This window comes from Ranitomeya variabilis, chromosome 6 (assembly GCF_051348905.1).
Source record: "Ranitomeya variabilis isolate aRanVar5 chromosome 6, aRanVar5.hap1, whole genome shotgun sequence".
In the NCBI taxonomy this organism is placed as follows: Eukaryota; Metazoa; Chordata; class Amphibia; order Anura; family Dendrobatidae; genus Ranitomeya; species Ranitomeya variabilis.
This window is the reverse complement of record NC_135237.1, coordinates 35,358,959-35,380,074: the sequence shown is the minus strand read 5'-3', so window position 1 is coordinate 35,380,074 and position 21,116 is coordinate 35,358,959. Positions and strand designations below refer to the sequence as shown.

Below are 21,116 nucleotides of genomic sequence, written 5' to 3'. Positions count from 1 at the left end.
CGTCTGTCATTTATATATGGTGGAAGGCACCATCAAATTTACAGAGCGGGCCCAGTATCTGAGCTTGATCCATGTGCAGTGGATGGCAGCTGACATGTGTGAACCCCTTTAGGTGCTGCAGTCAATATTGGTATGTGTCACAGGGGCACCTAATAAAAGTGTATTATGCATGTTCAAATAAAAATCAATGTTCATAAATTTATTAGAAAAGCAATTAAACAATAAAAGTAAAAAAAACAACACTTTTTCAGCTGATTATATAAAAAAATATAAAAAGTGCAAACAATATGCATAACTGCTGGTGCTGCCTGTAACAGTCCGAAGTATTGAAATGTTAAGTTATGTAATATAAGACATAACCCGTGGACAAGAGTGGCGCTGTTTCTGGAAAAAACTCCCACAAAGCTCATTTCCAACTGCTTTTAAATTTAAAGGGAATATGTCCTTAGAAATTGAACTGTTTAAACCCAGTGTATACTTTCTGGAAGACAGTCTCATTATCAACAGAGGCAGGATTACAATGACTGATAACACCTCTATATACAGTAGGTAACACAGGATCCACCATTCACAATAGGTGATGTCACAGCTCACCTCCTCCTCCTGTACAATGACTGATAACACCTCTATATACAGTAGATAACACAGGATCCACCATTCACAATAGGTGATGTCACAGCTCACCTCCTCCTCCTGTACAATGACTGATAACACCTCTATATACAGTAGATAACACAGGATCCACCATTAACAATAGGTGATGTCACAGCTCACCTCCTCCTCCTGTACAATGACTGATAACACCTCTATATACAGTAGATAACACAGGATCCACCATTAACAATAGGTGATGTCACAGCTCACCTCCTCCTCCTGTACAATGACTGATAACACCTCTATATAAAGTAGATAACTGTTGTGAACTCTGTTTTTGGGCTCCCTCTTGTGGTCACAAGTGGTACTGTGTGAGTGCTGTCTTTCGGCTCCCTCTGGTGGCTCTTTGTGTCATTCTGCAGGTCTGAGGCTGGATCAGCTGTCTCGTTATCTGTTAGCTGGTTTCCTATTTAGCTCACCTGGACTATCAGTTGTTGCCTGCTGTCAATGTCTTCAGTGCTATTTTGGAGCTCTCCTGCATGCCTTCGTTATCAGTCTCTTCAAGAGAAGCTAAGTTTTTCTTTGGTCATTTTTTTGATCATCAGTGTTCATATGTTTCTTGGTTTATTTTTTGTTTCTTGTCCAGCTTGCTAATATGTGATTTCCTTGCTTGCTGGTAGCTCTAGGGGGCTGAGTTTCTCCCCTCACACCGTTAGTTGGTGTGGGGGTTCTTGTATTCTCAGCGTGGATATTTTGCATAGGGTTTTTTACTGACCGCACAGTTCCCTATCTGTCTTCTGCTATCTAGTATCAGTGGGCCTCATTTGCTGAATCTGTTTTCATTTCTACGTTTGTATTTTCCCCTTACCTCACCGTTATTATTTGTTGGGGGCTTCCTATATCTTTGGGGTGATTTCTCTGAGGCAAGCGAGGTCTTACTTTCCCTCTAGGAGTAGATAGTTTCTCAGGCTGCGTCGAGACGTCCAGGATTTTAGGCACATTCACCGGCTACCTTTAGTGTGTTTGGTTAGGATCAGGTTTGCGGTCAGTCCAGTTACCACCTCCCTAGAGCTCGTGTCTATATTCATTAACTTAGCTAGTCTGTTTTGCGATCCTCAGCCACTAGGATCATAACAGATAACACAGGATCCACCATTAACAATAGGTGATGTCACAGCTCACCTCCTCCTGTACAATGACTGATAACACCTCTATATACAGTAGATAACACAGGATCCACCATTCACAATAGATGTCACAGCTCACCTCCTCCTCCTGTACAATGACTGATAACGCCTCTATATACAGTAGATAACACAGGATCCACCATTCACAATAGGTGATGTCACAGCTCACCTCCTCCTCCTGTACAATGACTGATAACGCCTCTATATACAGTAGATAACACAGGATCCACCATTCACAATAGATGTCACAGCTCACCACCTCCTCCTGTACAATGACTGATAACTCCTCTATATACAGTAGATAACACAGGATCCACCATTCACAATAGATGTCACAGCTCACCTCCTCCTCCTGTACAATGACTGATAACTCCTCTATATACAGTAGATAACACAGGATCCACCATTCACAATAGGTGATGTCACAGCTCACCTCCTCCTCCTGTACAATGACTGATAACTCCTCTATATACAGTAGATAACACAGGATCCACCATTCACAATAGGTGATGTCACAGCTCACCTCCTCCTCCTGGACAATGACTGATAACGCCTCTATATACAGCAGATAACACAGGATCCACCATTCACAATAGGTGATGTCACAGCTCACCTCCTCCTGTACAATGACTGATAACGCCTCTATATACAGTAGATAACACAGGATCCACCATTCACAATAGATGTCACAGCTCACCACCTCCTCCTGTACAATGACTGATAACTCCTCTATATACAGTAGATAACACAGGATCCACCATTCACAATAGATGTCACAGCTCATCTCCTCCTTCTGTACAATAACACCTCTATATACAGTAGATATCATCTATTGTGGATGGTGGATCCTGTGTTATCTACTGTATATAGAGGAGTTATCAGTCATTGTACAGGAGGAGGAGGTGAGCTGTGACATTACCTATTGTGAATGGTGGATCCTGTATTATCTACTGTATATAGAGGTGTTATCAGTCATTGTACAGGAGGAGGAGGTGAGCTGTGACATCACCTATTGTGAATGGTGGATCCTGTATTATCTACTGTATATAGAGGTGTTATCAGTCATTGTACAGGAGGAGGTGAGCTGTGACATCACCTATTGTGAATGGTGGATCCTGTGTTATCTACTGTATATAGAGGTGTTATCAGAGGTGTAAGCCTAAAAAATGTAAAATATATGAATAATCTGTAATTTATTATAATAGTCCAGCTCGTCCTCGGAGGGGGGTGATGCTGCCGCCCCTCTGTAGTGCTTAGTGGGATTTGCAGGCGACGTTTGGCCACACGTCCGTCGGTGACACCTTCGTCCTGAAATGATTTATTCTCTGCTGATTCTCATAACGCGTCTCATCCGTCAACGCTCCGCGTCCCGACCTCGGAGAATTAGGTTGTGTTGGCTCTTTATGTCTCACGCACCATTTAGTATCCAACAACAGCCATGAGCGAGGAACGTGCAGCAGTCCGCCAGATGATGGCGGCGGGGCGAGGGGTGATGGTGTAATCACTGCTAGTACTGGAGAGGGGTGACCTATAATGACGCCACTCCAGATAACTGTGCAGGTCCTGCTCTCAGCTAAAACAACCTCTTTCCATGTCTTATGTTAACCCATTATCTACCAATGTCCTTTTTTTTGGGGACGCCTAATCTTTAGCTTCTAGCAGCTATGATTTTATAATTTTTATAATTAGGTCCAATTTTTTGTGTTGTGTTTGTAAAATGAATGTTTTCAAAATAGGAAATCATGTCATTGTAATTTTTAATTTAATATTGGGACGCCCTTTTCTGAATAATCCGTACTTGTAAAAATTTTGCAAATTATGTTTCTGGTTCATTAGGACCCAAATCATTTAAAAATCTGTCATTAAAAAAATGAAAATTGCTAATGTGGCAAGTAATGGGTTAAATAGGTTGTTTTCGGATTAAACATTCTATCGTTTAAATTGGGTTTTTCTGTTAAATGTATTTTTCTTTTTTTTATGTATTGACAATTTTTTTGTTCTTCCTTATCACAATGTGTATGAAAATTTTTAAAAAAATGGGATAATTTTTCTTTTTAGAATACATCACTTTATTTTACAAATGTTATTGCAACAGAACGCAGAGCCAATAGAAATATAATACATATGTTTGAGAGATAAGAGGTTCAATCTGTTCTGGTATAAGAGAGTAATAAAGGGCCACAGGATAAGGGGCACAAAATACTTGCCGTACCCCACTGATAGTGACGAGGGACATACACCTGTCAATTTTGGCAGGAACGGCTGACCATCAAATTTTCATGGTGGTCGCCCGACTCTCACCTATTGGAAGATACCATGAGAAAGAAGGACCAGGCACGTCAGAATTCAATCTATCAAATCCTTTGTTTTATGGAAGGTGATTTGCCCCCATAGGCAGTGGCTTGTTTCGATCTCCCGTTAAGCATTCAGCTATCGGTTATCTCCACCTTTAGCGCCATGCCTCTGTACCTTTCAGCCTGTAAGGGCAGAGAGCACAACAATTTGCTTATGTAGCTTTCTTGTTGGCTAAAGCCATTTTCACACTAAATAATGTGCTTACCATCAGGTATATACTGGGGAATTCTGAGTTACCAGTGAAGAGTCCTCTGTTCACTATATTCATTTGTTGGTAGGAGTGAAGAGTGGTTATAAAGAGCGTCTCTCCCCCTGGAGGACTCGTCCTTTACTCCATTATACAGAATTGAAAGAGTGAATGAGCATTGTGTAATGCGTCATCTCCCCTGCGGGGGCACTGCAGGGAGACGGAACTCTTTGTCAATGTCTCCACAGATTACAGCTGGTTTCTGAGTGGTCTCCACATACATGGTTCTCGTGTGCGTAGAAGACAGAACATAAAAAAATGCTCTTTCAAGTGTGTTTTTTTTATTTTTTTTATAGACCTGTTCTGAAATTTTTAGTGCTAGGTTCTCATAAGTGAGTGAGATTTGGACAAATTACCATCAAGGTTTTTCCTTATGAAATCATTGACCCTCACGATTCCCACCGTATAATATCATTTTATAGGATTTTTTTTCTCCCACTAAATATATTAATCACCAAAGGATAGGTGATAAATAGTTCATTGCTGGCTGTCCTAGAACTGGGACGCCCAGTGACACTAAGGCCTCATTCACATGTCAGTATTTGGTCAGTACTTTGCATCAGTGTATGTGTGACAAAACCATGAGTGGCGCTTATAGAGAAAAACTATGATTGAAAGAATGACCTCTGTTCTGGGTTTGGGAAACACTTCTGATTTTGGCAGACAAATGCTGATAAAATACTGATCAAAAATATTGATGTGTGAATGAGGCCTAAGGGGTCATTCAGATGTCTTTGTTTTTTACGTACAAGAAAGATAGTCCTAGTTTCATCAGTAATTTTGTTCTGAGCTTCATCCGAGCTTCATCCGAGCTTCATCCGAGTTTCATCCGAGTTTCATCCGAGCTTCATCCGAGCTTCATCCGAGCTTCATCCGAGCTTCATCCGAGTTTCATCCGAGTTTCATCCGAGCTTCATCCGAGCTTCATCCGAGCTTCATCCGAGCTTCATCCGGGCTTCATCCGAGCTTCATCCGAGCTTCATCCGAGCTTCATCCGAGCTTCATCCGAGCTTCATCCGAGCTTCATCCGAGTTTCAGCCGAGTTTCAGCCGAGTTTCATCCGAGCTTCATGCGAGCTTCATCCGACCTTTACCCAAGTTTCATCTGTGTTTCATCCAAGTTTGGTCAGCATTTCATCAGTTTTTCTCAGATGAGAAAGAAAAAAATAAAGTTTTTCCATCTTCTCATATCTATCAGTCTTTTAAAAGTAAACCGCACAAGGTTGGCAATTGAAGCCTGTCCTATTTTCTCAAGGACCCATAGACTTGCATTCCCAATTTTAATTGGACACTCCGATCAATATCGGTCATATCTCCGCAATTTTAAAATTGATCATGTGAACTACTCCATAAACTATACTAGATCCGAGTTCTATCTGTGAAAAACACGGACATATCCCATCTACAAGAAATGGACGTTCAATGAGCCCTGAAGATGGGGATCCCAAAGTCGCCTGTGTGAATGGAGTAGCAGTGCGCATGATCAACCAAAGCTCCATTTACTTCTGAGATTGACAAAGAAAGCTTGTACCATAAGTCCTGTAGAAGTGGTCAAGCATGCGTTTCAGCAAAACCTTAGACATAATGGAGCGGTGGTCAATCATGCACACTACAACTTCATTTCTAAGGGACATTGAGATCCCCATACTCAGGATCGGTAGGACCCCCCGGAATCATACATTTATCAGTTGTCCTTTTGGATAGGTGATAAATGTATGTAATTTTGAAAACACAAATCTAGGAACCTTAAAAATCATATTTTCTAATATACTTACACTTTGTTCACTAGTCATACATATTTTATCCATATTTTCCAATTAATAATGATAGCGCACAGGTACAACCAGGTGATATCGTCTGTGCAGGGAAAGTTTATTCCTATGTGGCCGACACATTTCCTCTTGTGAAAGTAATCTAACATAGGGACAATGGTCGTGTGTTGCTACAATGTAGAAACAGTACAATGAACGCAGTGAGCCACAAAGCTGCAGTGCATCATTGCCCGTTTCTTACTTGTGACCGGAGCGTTTCCTTGCCGCACAGAATGCCTGTAGTCTGACGGCAATGCAGATTTGTCGCTGATCTGTGGATATCGCGGGAAGTGCTGACTCCGCAGATGGTTTAACTCAATTGAACAATAGTGCTTACTTTATAAGAATGTTAATGAAATCTGGAGCCGCAGACCCTCGCCTGTGCGGCTGCTAAACCTCTTATTCCGGGCTCTTGGTTTGAAAGTTAAACTTCATATATCGTAAAATTTAAATGTATATTATTTTTTACGCTTCATCAAAAATGTTAAAAACTTTTCTCCCAAAAGTGTAAAATCAAGGAGAATGCTGGATGATAATTTTTTGTCTCCCGAGCTTTGTTGCAAGTTCAGAATTCGATGAAAATTTTGATCAAATCTGGTAATATTGTGCATTCTGTACAAGTGAAGAGCGCATATTGTGCCTCGTCGGAAAAAATACTACAAATGCAAATGTTTGTCCCTGCGGTTAAATATCAATATGAGATCGTTAGGGGTTCAACACCGGCAAATGCAACACTCAGACGATCTCTGGAGTCCCAGGTTCCGGAACGTCACAATTTGGAGAGTTGCAAACACGTCGTCGCCATAACTTTTGCAATGACCATTCTCAGAACTGAAGCCCAGATCACATCGACTTCAGTAGGATCGGATGTTCAGTGTGGTTTTTAATGGCTGGTTTAACACTATGTGGCATAGCAACAAAGTGTTTTCGAGGCAAAACTTTGGCCAAAAAAATGCATCAAAGACTGACCAAATTACACTTTGGCACGATTTAGATGAATTGATATGACACTTTTTCTACCATGCATTAAAAATGTGTAGAAAAAGAAGAGCTACGTGACGTAGAAGTGTGTTTCCCACTCAAATAAATTGGATTGTTGTTGCAAGTGGATTTGGAGTGTTTTTTTACGAGGATGTTGGTGCCAAGTATGCACCAAAAAGCTTCACGCTGATGTATGTTTGCACCAAGGTTTTTTTGGTTGTGGATTTCGGAGAGGATTCTGCTCTAAAATCCACATCATAAACCGCTTCAAATATTAATTTAGTAAACTTCTAAATGAAGTCAATGGGAAAATCTGAGATTAGTGCACAGTACTGTTTTTTTTCCATGTGGAAAAAGAAGCAACATGTTATTTCTACAAAGCGGCACTGCTTGAAAGATGGACCAAATTTGACCACTTAATCAACAAAGTAGAAAAAAAATTACTCCAACCAATGTTGCATCACAAAAACGCAAAAAAAAAAGCCTCCAAAAAGCTTACGGCTAAGTGCACACAGCATCTTTTTGACACCGGTGTACCAACATCTTTTACTTTAGTGCTTTTCATTGTGTGATAAAGCAGAAAGGACACGGTGGAAGGAATATACTTGGACCTACTCAAAGGCTTATTCCAGGTGTGAAATCATCAATTATCGCCTATCCACTAAATATTGATAACTATGAGTTCAACCGGTCGTGCATATGGTTGACCAATGCTCCATTCCTATGGGGGACTGAAGTCCATTCTGTCCATCGTTGAGGTCTCCACGCTCAACCTCCCCAAGATCTAGCAGTCATCCCCATCTCTCTTTATCGGAATATCACGTAACGTTTTAGCTCAATTCTCGCTGCACTCGCACAAATGCTACAAATTCTACATCTTTACACAAGGATCACAATGAAATGTTGTATATTTTCCCAGTAGTCTATAAATCTATATAATTTGGGCTCAGGGAGCCGCTGCATTAGTCTGGACTCTAGACACAAAGGATTAGCAAATGTAAACTTGAGCTCGCTGACTGAGTAACAAGCTAACACGTCGAACAATTACCGGGCAATGATCGTAACACGCTGGGAATGAGAGGACAACTTCCACATTTCTGGACGGTCTAATGGCAGATGGATCAGACAGCTCTAATGTGATTAGGATCAGGACTGCGATGCACACAGTCATGTATGATGTCGAACTGTGCACATTGGCATATGCACCATTAGGGAATTTAGACTTGGACTCCTCGGTTCAGAATCCTCAATTCTTGGCCAAACTGGAGAATGGTTACAAAGAACATCACTTTCTCTCTCTGGAGGACTTATCATGTAATGCTTAGCTTCCCCTGTGGAGGCGCTGCAGGAAAATGAAACACTTACTTCCGGGTTTCCACAGCTGATCACAGGAGACAATTTTTGCTATCATCTATTGTGATCCTTGGGGGATTGTCCAAAGTGGAGAAACCCTTTAAAAATGTCACTCGAGGTCTGTGGAAAGATTGGTGTCAGTATAGTGGTTTTAATCCTTGTCCGTGGCCCCGATAAGTCACGAATATTAAAGGGCCTGACACAAGTGAACAACAACTTTTTTTCTTTTTTTTTGGGGGGGGGGGGGAATTGTTTTTAGAGATCAACAGAAAGTTTTATTTTTTTGCCTCCTTGTCCATGACCTCATTAGTTATGAAGCTTTGTAACTATTAGATGTTATTTTTATGGGGTTATTTGTATTTTTACTTTTTTTTTTTGCACCATTGCTTTTTTTACGTCAACTTTCAGCCACACTAGAACATATGTGGATTTTTTGAACCACCTGCAATAATTCCACAACATTGCAATTAATACCTTAATGTTTTTACTGTTTATTGATTGGTATAGGGTTTATCTTTTTTTTTACTTTACATATAGTACAAAATATTAATGATTTTTAAATCTTAGTTTTTCTTTTATATTTTGGAGCGGTAATGTACTTTTTTTTTTCAGATTTATAACTGTATGTAAAATGTTAGAGGAAGGAAGGATATAAACTAAACCAACACTCTGGCAAACCTTTGGAGATCAATGGAAATCTCAAGTCTGTGTATTTCTTAAGTTCTCTCCGGCCAGAAACTGAATCCAAGAAACTTCTAAGTTGGAGTTTGGGCTGTTCCAACAAGGCACACTTAAAGAGAGTTTCTATTGTTTTATGAAAATTAATCACCAATATTAAAAAAGGCATTAAATAAAAAAGCAGCCCATACTCATGGATGTAATCCCTTGCTGGTCTTCCTACAATGATGCACATGCAACCGCTGCAGCCAATCACTTGCCTCACTGATGCATGTACAACATGAGACAAGTCCTTGATTGGCAGCACTAGTCAACGGCACTGCAGGAAGTAAGTAGAGACTGTCAGAGACAACTGGAACAGCAATGCTACAACAAGGGGGGATAACATGGGTCATTAAAGGGCAATTTCTTCTTCATGGCATTTCTTATTCACTAGAAATGTCCTAACAGGAAATTAAAACTGAACAGCAAAGGTGAGAACAAAGAGGGTTAGTGTTCCTAGGAAGGATCTTTTCTTAATAATCGGGCAGTGAAAACAGACTGCAGTAGATAACACAGGTGTTGTGAATTCTGTTGTGGGTTCTGCTCTTGGGCTCCCTCCGGTGGTTATAAGTGGTAGTGATGCTGTTTGTCCTTCACAGCAGTCATCAGGTGCTTCCACTTTGGACGGGGCTATTTAGTCTGGCTTCACCCTTTAGTGAGTGCCAGTTGTCCATTGTTTTTCTGGAGGATTCACATCTCTGCTTGGTTTCTCCTGCTGGATTGTCCAAATCATCAAAGATAAGTCCTGGCTTTGTTTTTGCAGTCCACATGCGGTGGACTTAATAGTTCTGTGAATTGCTATGTTTTTTCTTGTCCAGCTTTGTCTGTGTAAGGATTTATTCAGCCAAGCTGGAAGCTCTGGAGTCACAGAGTTACCCTCCATGCCTTTAGTTAGGTGTGGAGATTTTTGTATTCTCTGTGGTGGATTTTTGTAGTATTTTAATACTGACCGCACAGTACTCTGTCCTGTCTTTTCTTTCTAGGTAGCGTGGCCTCCTTTGCTAAATTCTGTTTTCAGTCTGGGTTTGTAATTTCCCTCTCCTCTCACAGTCAATATTTGTGGGGGGCTGTCTTTCCTTTGGGGATTTTCTCTGAGGCAAGATAGTTTTCCTGTTTCTTTCTTTAGGGGTAATTAGTCCTCCGGCTGTGACGACGTGTTTAGGGAGTGACAGGAACATCCCACGGCTACTTCTAGTTGCGGTGTTAAGTTCAGGGTCTGCGGTCAGTATAGAGGCCACCTACTCCAGAGCTCGTCCATGCTGCTCCTAGGCCACAAGATCATAACAGTACAACTGGCCAACAATGAGTTAACCGCATCTCAAAAGAAGGGAAAGAAAGTGCTGAGCCATTTTTTTTTTCTTTGTACTCTGTTGTGTTTTTTTTTCCCTCTTCACCTCTGGGTGGCTCAGGAGTTAGGCGCTGACATGGATGTTCAGGGACTTGCTTCTCGGGTGGATCAACTTGCTGCTAGAGTACAGGGTATTTCTGATTATATCGTGCAGACTCCTGTTTTAGAGCCTAGAATTCCTACCCCCGATCTGTTTTTTGGGGACAGGTCCAAATTTTTGAGCTTTAAAAATAACTGTAAACTGTTTTTTGCTCTGAAGCCCCGTTCCTCTGGTGATCCCATCCAGCAGGTAAAAATTGTAATTTCTCTGTTGCGTGGCGACCCGCAGGATTGGGCATTTTCACTGGAATCTGGGAATCCGGCCTTGCTTAATGTAGACACCTTTTTTCAGGCGCTTGGGTTATTGTATGATGAACCTAATTCTGTGGATCATGCTGAGAAAACCTTGTTGGCCCTGTGTCAGGGTCAAGAAGCGGCAGAATCATATTGCCAGAAATTTAGAAAATGGTCTTTGCTTACTAAGTGGAATGAGGATGCTTTGGCAGCAATTTTCAGAAAGGGTCTTTCTGAATCTGTTAAAGATGTTATGATGGGGTTCCCCACGCCTGCAGGTCTGAGTGATTCTATGTCTCTGGCCATTCAAATTGATTGGCGCTTGCGTGAGCGCAGAGTTGTGCACACTATGGCGTTGTCTTCCGAGCGGAGTCCTGAGCATATGCAGTGTGATAGGATTGTGTCTCGAGCTGAACGCCAAGGATTCAGACGTCAGAATAGGTTGTTCTTTTACTGCGGCGATTCTGCTCATGTTATTTCTGATTGCCCTAAGCGTACCAAGAGAATCGCTAGTTCCGTTACCATCAGTACTGTACAACCTAAATTTCTGTTATCTGTGACCCTGATCTGCTCATTATCGTCATTCTCTGTCATGGCATTTGTGGATTCAGGCACCGCTTTAAATTTGATGGACTTAGAATTTGCCAGACGTTGTGGTTTTCCCTTACAGCCTTTGCGGAGTCCTATCCCTTTGAGGGGCATTGATGCTACACCATTGGCTAAAAATAAACCTCAGTTTTGGACACAGTTAACCATGTGCATGGCGCCAGCCCATCAGGAAGATTGTCGTTTCCTGGTGTTGCATAATTTGCATGATGCTATTGTGCTGGGGTTTCCATGGTTACAGGTACATAATCCGGTGTTGGATTGGAAATCTATGTCTGTGACTAGTTGGGGTTGTCAGGGGGTTCATGATGACGTTCCTCTGATGTCAATTTCCTCCCCCCCCCTCTTCTGAAATTCCTGAGTTTCTGTCAGATTTCCAGGATGTTTTCGATGAGCCCAAGTCCAGTTCCCTTCCACCGCATAGGGACTGTGATTGTGCTATTGACTTGATTCCAGGCTGTAAGTTTCCTAAGGGCCGACTTTTCAACCTGTCTGTGCCAGAACATACCGCCATGCGGAGCTATGTAAAGGAGTCTTTGGAGAAAGGGCATATTCGGCCATCTTCTTCTCCATTGGGAGCAGGTTTTTTTTTTTGTTGCCAAGAAGGATGGCTCCTTGAGACCCTGTATTGATTATCGCCTCTTGAATAAGATCACGGTCAAATTCCAGTACCCTTTGCCTTTGCTTTCTGATTTGTTTGCCAGGACTAAGGGGGCTAGTTGGTTTACTAAGATTGACCTTCGAGGGGCATATAATCTTGTTCATATTAAGCAGGGTGACGAATGGAAAACTGCGTTTAATACGCCCGAGGGCCATTTTGAATATCTTGTGATGCCATTCGGACTCTCTAATGCCCCATCTGTGTTTCAGTCCTTCATGCATGATATTTTTCGGAATTATCTTGATAAATTCATGATTGTATATTTGGATGATATTTTGATTTTTTCAGATGATTGGGAGTCTCATGTGAAACAAGTCAGGATGGTATTTCAGGTCCTTCGTGATAATGCTTTGTTTGTGAAGGGGTCTAAGTGCCTCTTTGGAGTACAGAAGGTTTCTTTTTTGGGCTTCATTTTTTCTCCATCATCTATATAAATGAATCCGGTTAAGGTTCAGGCCATTCATGATTGGATCCAGCCCACATCCATGAAGAGCCTTCAGAAATTTTTGGGCTTTGCTAATTTTTATCGCCGTTTCATTGCCAACTTCTCCAGTGTGGTTAAACCCCTGACCGATTTGACGAGGAAGGGCGCTGATGTAGCGAATTGGTCCTCTTAGGCTATTTCTGCCTTTCAGGAGCTTAAGCGCCGATTTACTTCTGCCCCTGCGTTGCGTCAGCCGGATGTTTCTCTTCCTTTTCAGGTTGAGGTTGACGCTTCTGAGATTGGGGCAGGGGCCGTTTTGTCTCAGAAGAATTCTGATGGTTCCTTGATGAAACCGTGTGCCTTCTTTTCTCGAAAGTTTTCGCCTGCGGAACGCAATTATGATGTCGGCAATCGTGAGTTGGCTATGAAGTGGGCATCTGAGGAGTGGCGACATTGGCTTGAGAGGGCCAAGCACCGTATTGTCGTCTTGACCGATCATAAGAATCTGATTTACCTCAAGTCTGCCAAACGGCTGAATCCTAGACAGGCCCGATGGTCCCTGTTTTTCTCCCGTTTTGATTTTGTTGTCTTGTATCTTCCGGGTTCTAAGAATGTTAAGGCTGATGCCCTCTCTAGGAGTTTTTTGCCTGATTCCCCTGGGATTCTTGAGCTGGTTGGTATTCTGATGGAGGGGGTGATTCTTTCTGCCATCTCCCCTGATTTGCGACGGGTTCTTCAGGAGTTTCAGGCTGATAAACCTGATCGCTGTCCAACGGGGAAACTGTTTGTTCCTGACAGATGGACTAGTAAAGTGATTTCTGAGGTTCACTGCTCTGTGCTGGCTGGCCATCCTGGGATTTTTGGTACCAGAGATTTGGTTAGTAGGTCCTTTTGGTGGCCTTCTTTGTCACGGGATGTGCGTTCTTTTGTGCAGTCCTGTGGGACTTGTGCGCGGGCCAAACCTTGCTGCTCCCGCGCCAGTGGGTTGCTTTTGCCTTTGCCGGTCCCTGAGAGGCCTTGGACGCATATTTCTATGGATATTATTTCGGATCTTCCTGTTTCCCAGAGGATGTCTGTTATCTGGGTGGTCTGTGACCGGTTTTCTAACATGGTTCATTTGGTACCTTTGCCTAAATTACCTTCCTCTTCTGAGTTGGTTCCGTTGTTTTTTCAGCATGTGGTTCGTTTGCATGGCATTCCGGAGAATATTGTGTCCGATAGAGGTTCCCAGTTTGTTTCTAGGTTTTGGCGGTCCTTTTGTGCTAAGCTGGGCATTGATTTGTCTTTTTCTTCCGCATTTCGGCCAAACCGAGCGAATTAACCAGACTTTGGAAACTTATTTGAGATGCTTTGTGTCTGCTGATCAGGATGATTGGGTGGCTTTCTTGCCATTGGCCGAGTTTGCCCTTAATAATCGGGCTAGTTCTGCTACCTTGGTTTCACCATTCTTTTGTAATTCTGGGTTTCATCCTCGTTTTTCTTCAGGGCAGGTTGAGTCTTCTGATTGTCCTGGGGTGGACTCTGTGGTTGACAGGTTGCAGCAGATTTGGGCTCATGTTGTGGACAATTTGGTGTTGTCTCAGGAGGAGGCTCAGCGTTTTGCCAACCGTCGTCGGCGTGTGGGTTCCCGGCTTTGGGTTGGGGATTTGGTCTGGTTGTCTTCTCGTCATGTTCCTATGAAGGTTTCTTCCCCGAAGTTCAAGCCTCGGTTTATTGGTCCTTATAGGATTTCTGAGATTATCAATCCGGTGTCTTTTCGTTTGTCCCTTCCAGCCTCTTTTTCCATCCATAATGTTTTTCATAGATCTTTGTTGCGGAAATATGTGGTGCCCGTGGTTCCCTCTGTTGATCCTCCTGCCCCGGTGTTGATTGATGGGGAGTTGGAGTATGTTGTGGAGAAGATCTTGGATTCTCGTTTTTCAAGACGGAGGCTTCAGTATCTTGTCAAGTGGAAGGGTTATGGCCAGGAGGATAATTCTTGGGTTGTTGCCTCCGATGTTCATGCTGACGATTTGGTTCGTGCCTTCCATTTGTCTCGTCCTGATCAGCCTGGGGGCTCTGGTGAGGGTTCGGTGACCCCTCCTCAAGGGGGGGGTACTGTTGTGAATTCTGTTGTGGGTTCTGCTCTTGGGCTCCCTCCGGTGGTTATAAGGGGTAGTGCTGCTGTTTGTCCTTCACAGCAGTCATCAGGTGCTTCCACTTTAGACGGGGCTATTTAGTCTGGCTTCACCCTTTAGTGAGTGCCAGTTGTCCATTGTTTTTCTGGAGGATTCACATCTCTGCTTGGTTTCTCCTGCTGGATTGTCCAAATCATCAAAGATAAGTCCTGGCTTTGTTTTTGCAGTCCACATGCGGTGGACTTTATAGTTCAGTGAATTGCTATGTTTTTTCTTGTCCAGCTTTGTCTGTGTAAGGATTTATTCAGCCAAGCTGGAAGCTCTGGAGTCGCAGAGTTAGGCTCCATGCCTTTAGTTAGGTGTGGAGATTTTTGTATTCTCTGTGGTGGATTTTGTAGTATTTTTTATACTGACCGCACAGTACTCTTTCCTGTCTTTTCTTTCTAGGTAGCGTGGCCTCCTTTGCTAAATTCTGTTTTCAGTCTGCGTTTGTAATTTCCCTCTCCTCTCACAGTCAATATTTGTGGGGGGCTGTCTTTCCTTTGGGGATTTTCTCTGAGGCAAGATAGTTTTCCTGTTTCTTTCTTTAGGGGTAATTAGTCCTCCGGCTGTGACGAGGTGTCTAGGGAGTGACAGGAACATCCCACGGCTACTTCTAGTTGCGCTGTTAAGTTCAGGGTCTGCGGTCAGTATAGAGGCCACCTACTCCAGAGCTCGTCCATGCAGCTCCTAGGCCACCAGATCATAACACACAGGATCCACCATTCACAATATGTGATGTCACAGCTCACCACCTCCTCCTCCTCCTGTACAATGACTGATAACACCTCTATATACAGTAGATAACACAGGATCCATCATTCACAATATGTGATGTCACAGCTCACCTCCTCCTGTACAATGACTGATAACACCTCTATATACAGTAGATAACACAGGATCCACCATTCACAATAGGTGATATCACAGCTCACCACCTCCTCTTCCTCCTGTACAATGACTGATAACACCTCTATATAGAGTAGACCACACAGGATCCTCCATTCAGAATAGGTGATGTCACAGCTCACCTCCTCCTCCTGTACAATGACTGATAACACCTCTATATACAGTAGACCACACAGGATCCTCCATTCAGAATAGGTGATGTCACAGCTCACCTCCTCCTCCTCCTGTAAAATGACTGATAACACCTCTATATACAGTAGACAACACAGGATCCACCATTCACAATGAGATGTCACAGCTCGCCTCCTCCTTCTGTACAATGACTGATAACAGCTCTATAAACAGTAGATAACACAGGATCCACCATTCACAATAGGTGATGTCACAGCTCACCTCCTCCTCATCCTGTACAATGACTGATAACAGCTCTATACACAGTAGATAACACAGGATCCATCATTCACAATAGATGATGTCACAGCTCACCTCCTCCTCCTGTACAATGACTGATAATAGCTCGATATACAGTAGATAGCACAGGATCCACCATTCACAATAGGTGATGTCACAGCTCACCTCCTCCTCCTCCTGTACAATGACTGATAACAGCTCTATACACAGTAGATAACACAGGATCCATCATTCACAATAGATGATGTCACAGCTCACCTCCTCCTCCTGTACAATGACTGATAATAGCTCTATATACAGTAGATAGCACAGGATCCACCATTCACAATAGGTGATGTCACAGATCACCTCCTCCTCCTGTACAATGACTGATAACACCTCTTTATACAGTAGATAACACAGGATCCACCATTCACAATAGGTGATGTCACAGCTCACCTCCTCCTCCTGTACAATGACTGATAACACCTCTATATACAGTAGATAACACAGGATCCACCATTCACAATAGGTGATATCACAGCTCACCTCCTCCTGTACAATGACTGATAACACCTCTGTATACAGTAGATAACATAGGATCCACCATTCACAATAGGTGATGTCACAGCTCACCTCCTCCTCCTGTACAATGACTGATAACACCTCTATATACAGTAGATAACACAGGATCCACCATTCACAATAGGTGATGTCACAGCTCACCTCCTCCTCCTGTACAATGACTGATAACACCTCTATATACAGTAGATAACACAGGATCCACCATTCACAATAGGTGATGTCACAGCTCACCTCCTCCTCCTGTACAATGACTGATAACACCTCTATATACAGTAGATAACACAGGATCCACCACTCACAATAGGTGATATCACAGCTCACCTCCTCCTCCTGTACAATGACTGATAACACCTCTATATACAGTAGATAACACAGGATCCACCATTCACAATAGATGATGTCACAGCTCACCTCCTCCTCCTGTACAATGACTGATAACACCTCTATATACAGTAGATAACACAGGATCCACCATTCACAATAGGTGATGTCACAGCTCACCTCCTCCTCCTGTACAATGACTGATAACACCTATATACAGTAGATAACACAGGAACCACCATTCACAATAAGTGATGTCACAGCTCACCTCCTCATCCTGTACAATGACATTTACAAATGCTCATTAGATCATTTGATACAAAAGATAGGGTGTAAGTCAGTCTATTGCTGCTAATGTATCTATCCCCAGCGGCCAGTGTGAAAATTACAAGACTTCTATATTTTTGGTCTTAATACAGATTGTAATATGGAAAAAAAATGCCCAACATTTTATTAAATAAATGTAACAAAAAAAATCGAATTTATAAATCTAGTTCTGAATTTTAATTTGTGCAATTTTCTTTTTTTTAATTTAAACCAAACCAAACCAAACTCTGTGACCGTCCCCAGTGCGGCGGGTGCGGAGAAGGCTGACATCATACAAAGTATAAAAAGCTTGAGGGAATCAAATAAATTCACAACCTAAATCACAACATCCCACAACTGAGGATCTGCGGAGCCGTGCGCCCGATAATTGGCAATTTGTAGATCATATACAACATTTGGCAGCTGAGTGGGTCTCTGTTGGCAGACGGGGCCGTCTTGACCAATTCTTAAATATCCTTTTTTTTTTTAGATGCTCTCGACAATAAGACGCTTCCATCCATCCAATTCAGTGTTATTTTCTCCCAATAAAGACTGATAAGCCGAGGACGGGAATAAAGAGGCCGAGAGGCGAGAGAATGAGAGGAATTGTGAAGATTTCAGTTTATTGTTGCGGGAAAAATATTCCGTGATGGAGTCACAATTGTTCCATTTTATTATATTCCGCCAGTTCTTTTATTTCGAGGTGACAAACCTCCGTGAGCCGGTGACCTCTCCGATTTATCTCCAATCTGATAGACGCGGAGATGAGCTCCGGCTTCTGAAAGCCTAAATTGTCTCTACTGATGCAGAATTTTGGATGGAAGCACAAGATGTAGGGAGTCGTCAAGATTTTTGCCGATACTGTCATGCGTGCAATTGTGTTAGCATTTCGATGCTCTGATGTGGAGGTTGTCGGTTGACACACCGGGGTGGCAGCTTTTGTTTACTGTTCTTACGGTGCAACAGTATTCATCTTGTAGAGCATGAACCCTGTCGAGTCGTCTTCGTCTTATAACCGTGCATCGTTTTTTTTTCCAAAGAGGAATCTTCCCAAACTCAACATCTTCCAACATCAAAGGGGTTGTCCAGTTATTGATGACTTTAGTAAAGGTCATTAATATCCGATCAGCTGTTTTCAGGACCAGTGGTGGCCGGATAAACCCCACGTCATTAGCCAGGATGCCAGAGTTTTGAACACTTGGTAGTGGCTGTTGCGTTGCGAGTCCAGGGTCTCTCTGCATTAAAGAGATTGCCCAGTACTTTTTGATTGATGACACATCCTTGGGATAGGTCATCAACGTCTGATTGACCGGGGTCAACACCTAGCACCCCTCCTAATCAGCTCTTATCGGTGGCAGTGGCCATTGGCCATAAGTGCTCACTTGTGGAGCTGGCCATCTTCTGATAGTGGCCACTGCAGGGGACTGCACATCCGCCTTCTATTGATTTTGGATGTGTAGTACCAAGCAGAAGACAGCTAGCTCCGCAAGTGAGTACTTCCGGCCACCAATAACAGCTGCTCCGCATGGGTGCCGGGTGTCGGACATTGATGACCTATCCTAAGGAAAGGTCATCAGTCATAAAGTAGTGGACAGCCTTGTTAATCCTTTTGCTCACTTTGATGTAACTGTACATCATCAGGGTGCATGTATATGGAGCAGAGCTCACTCCATACGGGACAGGTGCCGGTTACGTTACATAGACAACATCTGTCTCTAGCAGCAGCGACCAGAGCTAGCTCCGATCTCTGCTGTTTGACCATTTAAATGTAGCTGTCAATTGTTGAACGACCCCATCGCTGCCATCTTGGGCCTCCTATGAAGCCCAGACACACTCGTGAATATCAGTTAATCTAAATATTACAGTACTCTAGTATTGCAATATATAGTGTAAGCGATCACTTGATCATACATCCTATGATGAGTTAAAAAATAAAGGAAAATGTAAAAAAAAATAAATATATAATTTGCTCACTTTTCCCAATTGAAAAAAGAAGTAAGAAAGAAGTAAACATAAGCAGTTTGTGTCATCGTGTCTATCAAAATATAAGATTGTTTGAAAAACTGCTAGTGGTTTCTTCGTTGTTGAATGGAGGTTAAAAAAAAACTACCTAAGAACACCAGCAAAAAAAAAAAAAAAGTTAAATAAAAAGACACTAAAAAAATCACTGAAAAATTGCTAAAAAATTCAGTTGCTTCAAGAAATAACCTAATACAATGATTAAAAAAAAGACCCTTGTGGAAAAAGTGCCGGCATTTCTCCAAGTGTCTTCATCTTGAATCTTCAGCCGGTCCACCTTCCTGGAAATGATGATGTGCATATAGCGGTTTTTAGTTGGAACTTGGAGCAGGTTGCGCTCCACAATCCATGCAACAAAAAACCTGTGTGAACCTGTGTGAACATACACTAACCATGGGAAAGGATGAAATCTGGGCCGAATCCGCACAAAGATGGGACGTCCTGGAGATTTAGAAATCTGCACCACTGGGCAGATTTATGGACAGAAAATAGCCGCAATGTGCAGGAGAGATTTGTGGAAATCTCATCTACTTAGTCAAGACTTTTTCTGCACCAAATGAGCAAGGGGGTCATCTGTAGCCTACAGGGGCTTTGGTATTGATTGGCTATCCTTGGGGCAGAGTCAGACGCCGTATAAACCAGAGTGAGATCAGAACGCGGCACACGGACTGGCCGGCGGCCCTCCCCACCTGAGCACGGCAGCCGCATGTACTTCTATGCAGCTTTCCTGCTTGGGTCGGAATAGCTGATGGCCAGTCCATGCGCTGCGTTGCTATCTCCGATTTATACGGAATTGATCGGTATCAGATCGGTGGAATCTGACCCCCCAGGATCCTCCCTGAGCCGCGGTGGTCGGAAGTAACCGTGTACAGAGTTGGAACAGCACAACGCACAAGTCCGCACACTGTGTAGTGGCCGTTCTCCGGTCCGGTCAATAACAGGATTAGTCCTTAATATCATGGAGAACGCCTTTTAAGAAAAAATATTGTTTAAGGGTGGACAAGCTCCTAAAGTTGGGGTCACACTGTCATGGCACCAAGCTGCAAACTCTAAGGCCGTGATCTCCGTCAGTTGTGCATTTTCTCATCACATTCTCGGTGCCGTCTTCCGAGGGTGGATCACGGCAATGTAGTGCAAGGAGCGGAGTTCTGCTTTACCCTTCTGCCTCCCCTCCATATTGCCGGCCCCTTCTCATGTATTGTGTGTGACCGGCAGCTGTGTGATGTGGAGGCTTTCCTCCGGGGTGAGGCGGCCATGCTGACATTCACACAGCGCGCTCCGCGGGTCCCCGGCCGATTCTTTTGATGAATCTTTCCCTTTGGATGAGGTGACGCGCGGCCGCTGTAACCTTTCCTCTACCCAGCACTGTCACATCTATTAATATCTGGGGCACGGCGGAGAGGTTGGCATTTCTCAGGGTTTTTGTGCTGGAAGGGTAAAACGGATGAAAGGGAAGAATCAGCCCTGCACCCACCGCTCCAGGGGTCCGCTGCTCCAGGGGTCCGCCGCATAATACAAAGTATCAGAGGGTGGTAGAAATGGTGAAATTCTGCAGGGGATGCAGCCGAAAAGCAATGGTGAGGGGTCCAGGGTGCAGGTACAAGGGCACAGAGGTGCGGGACCTGATGCCTAGGGGGGCCAAGGACCCCTCTGCTAATAATGTGATGGCACACGGGGGTCTGTGTGGCAGGTTTGCACTGAGCTCTGCTGAAGGTGCGTGGCTGTGCCCACATATATAAGGGGCATTGATTAATAGTGAGACGCTGCGCAGCCCGATAATGCCGGAGTGTATGACCTGCACATTCATGGAA

At 43.3% G+C, this 21,116-nt stretch overlaps 1 protein-coding gene across 5 annotated transcripts in view; it reads left to right on the top strand.

Annotated features, from left to right (window-relative positions):
- CDK14 (cyclin dependent kinase 14) overlaps positions 1-21,116 on the top strand; it is a 484,203-nt gene that overhangs the window by 256,451 nt on the left and 206,636 nt on the right. The window lies entirely within an intron of this gene.